Below are 7,500 nucleotides of genomic sequence, written 5' to 3' on the forward strand. Positions count from 1 at the left end.
AGGAGGGGGAGGAGCGAGGGGAGGAGGAGTTAGAGAGCAGTGGAGGGGAGGAGGAGGGGGAGGAGCGAGGAGGTTGATGTAGCAGGACAAGAGGGAGAGCAAGAAAAAAACGAAAAGATTAGGGCTGAAGTTTATGCAGTACATATGTTTTTAAAGTGTTAAATATACATGGAATAATATTTAATCAGAACGTATGTATATATTTAAGGGCATTGTCTTGACACACAGCAGAAAGTGGTGACAAAATTCTGGCCAAATAAAATATTTTTAACAAAATATACCATACATTTGAGGTGCAAACAAACCATTTTCTGTAACATTTTCCGAGTGGAACTATCTGGTAGAGCTAGGCCTTTGATATATTTGCATGTAGAATTTAAGGATATAATCGTACTACTATAATAGCAGGCCTGTCGCCCAGTTACTCAAGTTACTCAAGTTACTCATGTGCGCATGTGCCAAGCAGCCTGCAGCTGACACACACACACAGCACGCGCAAATGCATACATACACCGCAAGCATGCACATACACACCGCACACACACGCACATGCGCACAAACATTCACGGAAATGCACACACACGTGCACACACACACATGCACGCGCACACACCGCCCGTCAAGACAAAGGCAGCGACACATACACGGAAGCGCACACACACGCGCGCACACGCACACACACACCGCATGTCAAGACAAAGGCAGCGACACACTCGCCCATGTAAGACGTTATGTTTCTAAACATAACGGCTCCGCCATAGACAGACGCTCAGGTAACACGCACGCTCACACACAGCAGCGACACTCGCCCAGGTAAGACGTTATGTTCTTAAACATAACGACTCTGCCGTCGACAAACTCTCCCAGGTACCACGTTCTGTCTATAGACTGTAGAAATTGCGATAAAAGAAGGGAAAAGGCAATTTCGCACCTCGACAAGCAAAGGCAGGTCGTTCATTTTCTCATATAAAAAACGTTAAATTCAAACATCGCGCTGACTGGCATATCAAAAGAAAAGCGAGATCTCTTAAAGAGACAGCGTCCCTATAACACAGAACGAAAAAATGTCAATAACACAGCATGGTTAATTATGTCTATAGAGTCCACCACAAGACTACACTTTGTTGCTTGAATGTAATATTACTCTCCTGCTTGAGCCTCCCGAAATGTCTTTACACTTTGTTGCTCAAACTTAATATTATGCTCCTCCTTGAGCCTCCCCAAATGTCTTGCGATATTTATATCCCCCTCCCCCCTGTGGACTGCTAGTTGTTTTATTTTTCTTATGTTTTGTATGCTATGTATGCTATGTGCAACTGTAGGCTACTGCTGCATGTCTTGGCCAGGACACTGGAAGAGATGTTTAATCTCAATGGTGATTATTATTTTCAACTAACCAATAGTAATTGCCTTGCATTTTAAAATGTCAATGCAATTTTCATCCCTGAATAACAGTTAAAGCTATTTAATAATTGATTTGCATGCATAGTATACTACACTCTCCATAGCCCTGTTACCATAAATTTACTAATTTTATAATGTAATCAAATGCTCACACACTAGCTGCTTTCAGACACTTGTAAATCCTGATATTCTCCTGATGTGTGAACAACATATCCTGACATTTGTACCCTGAAAATCTCCTGAATAATACTACACCTGAGGTAGTATTTTAGGAAATTTAAATGACCTTATATGTGAATGAGGAGTAGAGAAGTATTTCTCACATGACTTCATTGGGCATGTTGATGACGCTTCTGCATGTCATTGAGTGGCCCCCTAAATTATAATCTGCCTGTTGCCTTTTGTTTGCTGAATGGTTAAATAATATTTAAATGTTGGCACTGCTTTTAAGAGTCATTTGTGGTGAACATATGGTATACGTTGGAACACTATAGGCAAAATGTTATCATATTATGAGCTCAGAAATTTGTTACATTATCGACTGGGGTTTCCACATTATTGCTATGGGTTTAATGACAACTAGAGGTTGAGCACACGCAACGCGCAAGCGAAAACTAGTGTATTATAATAATTTCATACATGGGCATTATATATATTTTATATATATATATCTAAATATACATTCATGTTTAATCAATGATCCATGCGTCTGCATGCTGTAACTGCCTGTATTATTATTCGTTATTCTCTGCACTGTAAAATAGACACACACGCATGCTTCTGGGAGCGTATTATTGTTCCTTCATTGTTTTCTTGTAATCATAATTGCCCATTGTGCAAAGTTGAACTGTGCGCATTGTAAAAGGGGGTTTGCTAATTATTAACACGAGTCAATAACAGAATATATCACAAAGTCAGAGGGAGCGGAAGGTTTTGGGTTAGGATTAGTTTTAGGGTTAGCCCTTAAGGTTAGGGTTATCCCAAACCATTATGATGAACATGTGCGCACATCCTCCTTCTCTCGCACTCATTTGAGCTCCTTATCGCAATTCAACTTTGACATTTCCATATATCGTTGTACTTATAAAATAGATGGCACACCACATAAGAACTGCTAAACTCTCTTAACATGATTGAAAGAAACAATCAATCACAATCAATCAACTAAACACAAATAGCAGATTATCTAGAAGGCCTTGAAATACAGATGGTCGTTTTAGAGAATAATTGAGTGTTTAATCGGGTCTGGTCGATTCCCTTCTCTGAGATGGCTTCTTACATCATCCCTTACTAGATCCATAAACATGGACACTGAATCCAAGTGGCAAAACACGTGGCAGACCATTGCTAGGTCCCTCTAAGCTGGCTTAACGATACTTGTAATATTCGATTAGGTTCAGACTAACGAAAGCAGAAAGAGCTCCTTCGTGTTATTTTAGGATGCCAGTCTAGACGCCATGGAGCCTCTATGTTGACTAATGTTTGCACTGGGGAACGCTTAATTGTTTTCTTTAAACTGCAGGGAGGTACTTTCTACACTCCAATGACAACCACTGCCTTTGTAAAAAAGGCATTGGTTGAATGGTTGAAGCACAGATAGATGTACGGAAAGTTTTCTAAGGACAGCCAAACATGTCATGTGGTGAGGAGAAATAGGGGAATGGAGAGATAGATGGGAAAAGAGAGAGGTTAGAGAGAGGGAGAGAGAGACAGGGAGAGAGTGAAAGAGAGAGACAGACAGAGAGAGAGAGAGAGGGAGGGAGAGAGAGAGAGAGAGAGGAGACAGCGTGCCAATCTGAACCGTTGATGGGTTAGACACGGGCGCAGTGTGAACTGCAATCAGTATATGCCGCGGAAAATGATGTTCCAGGAATGACACACACACACACACACACACTCACACACACACATACACACACACACACACACTCACGCTCACAAATACACACACTCACACATATACACACACATGCACGTACACACACAATCTCAAATAGAGCACCACAAATACACAACAAAACAAACAGAAACCTGGGAGCAGGGGCCCTGAGAAAGAGCCTTCATGCGGGCGTCCCGCCGGGCCGGAGACTGGGCGGGGCCCTGCCCATTATCGGAGCCACAACACAATACCGCAGCGCTGCGGGGGGCCCCTGGTGCAGGCAGGGCAGGCTGTCGCAAAGATGCGTTCATACCAAACACACACATCAACACACGCACACACGCACACACATTAACGCACACAGAAACCCAGGGACGCGCTCTGGCACTTACACACACTTAGGGTCAATGCAGCAGCGTCAGAATAAAGTAGCAGCGAGAGCATAAACCGCCCAACACTCAGCGGAGGATCACTAGACTGGATGTCAATTGAATACAGAGCCGGCTTGACAAAAATACCGGGAGGGAAGGAACAACGCACGGGCAAAAGCGCTGTGAGGTTTTTAACCAATACAGGGACTCGGTGAGCAAAGAGGTGCAACACCCTGCAAGTATCCCATCCACGCACGCACAGACACACGCACACTCACAAACACGCACACGCACACACACACACACACGCACACACGCACACACGCACGCGCGCACACACACACACACACCCACACACTACCGCACACGCACACACACACACACACACACACACAGACAAACAACTCCATCTGCAAACCGGAGGCTCGCAGCATAACGAGCCGAGCTGATGACAGAGCCACTAAAGCCCGGGCTCCCAGGGAGCAGCTGGGCGGACTCCGGCGGATCTCCGCTGACGGCCGTGACTCCGTCTTCCCTCCCTTCATTTTCAGATTGGTCGAGGCGACGGTGCTGGCTGTGCAGCGCGTACGTCACCAGCGCCTCACGACGGGAAAAACAGCAGCCCATGATGAGACCTGTTGGGAAACACCTGTGCAGTACTGGGTCACTGCGGCCAGTAGAACCTGTGCAGTACTGGGTCACTGCGGCCAGTAGAACCTGTGCAGTACTGGGTCACTGTGGCCAGTAGAACCTGTGCAGTACTAGGTCACTGTGGCCAGTAGAACCTGTGCAGTACTGGGTCACTGTGGCCAGTAGAACCTGTGCAGTATCAGGTCACTGTGGCCAGTAGAACCTGTGCAGTACTGGGTCACTGTGGCCAGTAGAACCTGTGCAGTACTGGGTCACTGCGGCCAGTAGAACCTGTGCAGTACTGGGTCACTGTGGCCAGTAGAACCTGTGCAGTAGCAGGTCACTGTGGCCAGTAGAACCTGTGCAGTAGCAGGTCACTGTGGCCAGTAGAACCTGTGCAGTACTGGGTCACTGTGGCCAGTAGAACCTGTGCAGTACTAGGTCACTGTGGCCAGTAGAACCTGTGCAGTACTGGGTCACTGTGGCCAGTAGAACCTGTGCAGTATCAGGTCACTGTGGCCAGTAGAACCTGTGCAGTACTGGGTCACTGTGGCCAGTAGAACCTGTGCAGTATCAGGTCACTGTGGCCAGTAGAACCTGTGCAGTACTGGGTCACTGTGGCCAGTAGAACCTGTGCAGTACTGGGTCACTGTGGCCAGTAGAACCTGTGCAGTACTGGGTCACTGTGGCCAGTAGAACCTGTGCAGTAGCTGACGCGCTTGTCGTCGCTGGCTCATAAAGAGTGGACGGCCGTTACATAATGGCATGATAGTGACACAGAGGCTCTTTCTGTTCCTCTCACACACACACACACACACACACACACACACACACACACACACACATACATACATACACGCACACAAACACAAAAACACTTTGTAATACTTTGTAAAACAATTTGTAATAATAATAATAATATTATGATTATGGTCATTACTTCAATCATAATAGTATGAATTTCATAATACTCATAATAAAACCGTAAAAGCCAATTCCTCTTAAAAAGCAATGATTAATGTCTAGATTCAATATTTTTCTTTTGACTCTTTGCTCCTCTACAGCAATGACCATAGCTTAATACCATCTTGGCAAAAAACTGATTTGTCCAGGGTATTGTGTCAAATAGTATTATTGTGAGTGTCATGTAAGAAGAACCGGTATTTTACATTAACCTCAAACATATTTCTCCACAAGACTGAAGCATATATTGTGAGAGCAATAGTGAGAAGCGTTTCCATAACGGCCACCGGCCACAGCGTGAGAGGTTCCCTGACTGTGGACTTAGTTATCAGCCCATGATGTCTCACCTGGATGTTGCTCATTCAGCCTGCAGGCTTCAGCCTGAGCCATTTGATTAAAGAGGAAGTGATGAATACGTTGATATTAATATCAATATGAAATATTTATACAGAATACAGTGAAATGAATTCCCTTGCCTATGATTTAATATAATGTTAATGTACTAAATAAATAAAGAGGAATGATCAGATAAGAGCAACGATAAATGAAAGCGCCACCAAGGGAACAAGTGCCAAGGCTTTTCCTCAGATGCATGGGCCATATGCTGTGAACACCCTGGGTGCATGATGGAGTACTGCCTATCCGAGGTGTACTGGCCAATGAGCCCGGAACAGCTTTTAAACTGCAGATGGCATCAGGGCTGAAGTTATACCGCAAACATCATAAGCCTCAAGACGTTGTGAGATTTTTACTGCAGTGGAAGCATTAGTGAGGCCCATTGATTCAGTAGGATCACTTGATGAGTTTCACCATAGGTTAAAAGAGCTTTACCATAGGTTAGAAGAGCTTTACCGTATGAAGAGCTTTACTGCATGAAGAGGTTTATTGTAGGTTAGAAGAGCTTTACCATAGGTTAGAAGGGCTTAAACGTAAGAAGAGCTTTACCGTAAGAAGAGCTTTACTGTAGGTTATGAGAGATTTACCATAGGTTGAAAGAGCTTTACTGTAAGAAGAGCTTTACCGTAAGAAGAGCTTTATTGTAGGTTAGAAGGGCTTTACCATAGGTAAGAAGAGCTTTACCGTAGATTCTTTTAACCTATGGTAAATCTCTCGTAACCTAAAGTAAAGCTCTTCTTACTGTAAAGCTGTTCTTATGGTAAAGTTATTCTTACGGTAAAGCTTTTCTAACCTACGGTAAAGCTCTTATGGTAAATCTCTTTCAACCTACGGTAAAGTAAGTTAGAAGAGCTTTACCGTCAGAAGCGCTTTAGCGTAAGAAGAGCTTTAATGTAGAAAGAGGTTTAACATAAGAAGAGCTTTACTGTAGGTTAGGAGAGATTTACCATAGGTTGAAAGAGCTTAACTGTAAGAAGAGCTTTACCATAGGTTAGAAGAGCTTTACCGTAAGAAGAGCTTTAATGTAGAAAGAGGTTTAACGTAAGAAGGGCTTTACTGTAGGTTAGGAGAGATTTACCATAGGTTGAAAGAGCTTAACTGTAAGAAGAGCTTTACCATAGGTTAGAAGAGCTATACCGTAAGAAGAGCTTTAATGTAGAAAGAGGTTTAACGTAAGAAGGGCTTTACCATAAGAAGAGCTTTAGTGTAGGTTACGAGAGATTTACCATAGGTTGAAAGAGCTTTACCGTAAGAAGAGCTTTACCGTATGTTAGAAGAGCTTTACGGTAAGAAGAGCTTTAACATAATTATAGCATTACCGTAGGTAAGAAAACCTTTACCGTAAGAAGGGCTTTACCATAGGCTAGAAAAGCTTTACCATAAGAAGAGCTTTACCGTAGGTTAGAAAAGCTTTACCGTAAGAAGAACTTTACCGCAGGTTAGAAATGCTTTACCGTAAGAAGAGCTTTACTGTAAGAAGGGCTTTGCCGTAGGTAAGAAGATCCTTACCGTAAGAAATAGCTTTACCGTAGGTTAGAAGAGCATTAATAATAATAATAGATAGCACTTATATAGAGCATTTCTAGGTAACCAAAACAATACATACTGAGAATGTGTGTGTGTCAGTGTGTATATGTGCGTGTGAGTGCATGCGTGTGTGTGCGTGTGTGCGTGTGTGTGCGTGTGTGTGTGTGTGTGTGTGTGTGGTATACTCTTATCCACTACCAGTGTTTAGCACCTACTAGGGTGAGCTTGGCTGCCAGTGTGCGCCAGAAAGCTCACCAAGCACTGATTAAGCCCCTAAGAAACTTTTAGGTTTAGGGCATTTGGAGCGTCAGAAATAGTCCCAGAAACTGA

General features: G+C 43.8%; 1 protein-coding gene across 1 annotated transcript in view; it reads right to left on the bottom strand.

Annotated features, from left to right (window-relative positions):
• The window catches only part of LOC307081856 (GDNF family receptor alpha-4-like), a gene marked incomplete at both ends in the record, with an annotated part of 23,970 nt that overhangs the window by 12,831 nt on the left and 3,639 nt on the right, over positions 1-7,500 (bottom strand). The gene's annotated exons all lie outside the window — the stretch shown is intronic.

The sequence above is a fragment of the Pollachius pollachius genome (assembly GCF_949987615.1).
Source record: "Pollachius pollachius genome assembly, chromosome: 10".
Taxonomy (NCBI): Eukaryota; Metazoa; Chordata; class Actinopteri; order Gadiformes; family Gadidae; genus Pollachius; species Pollachius pollachius.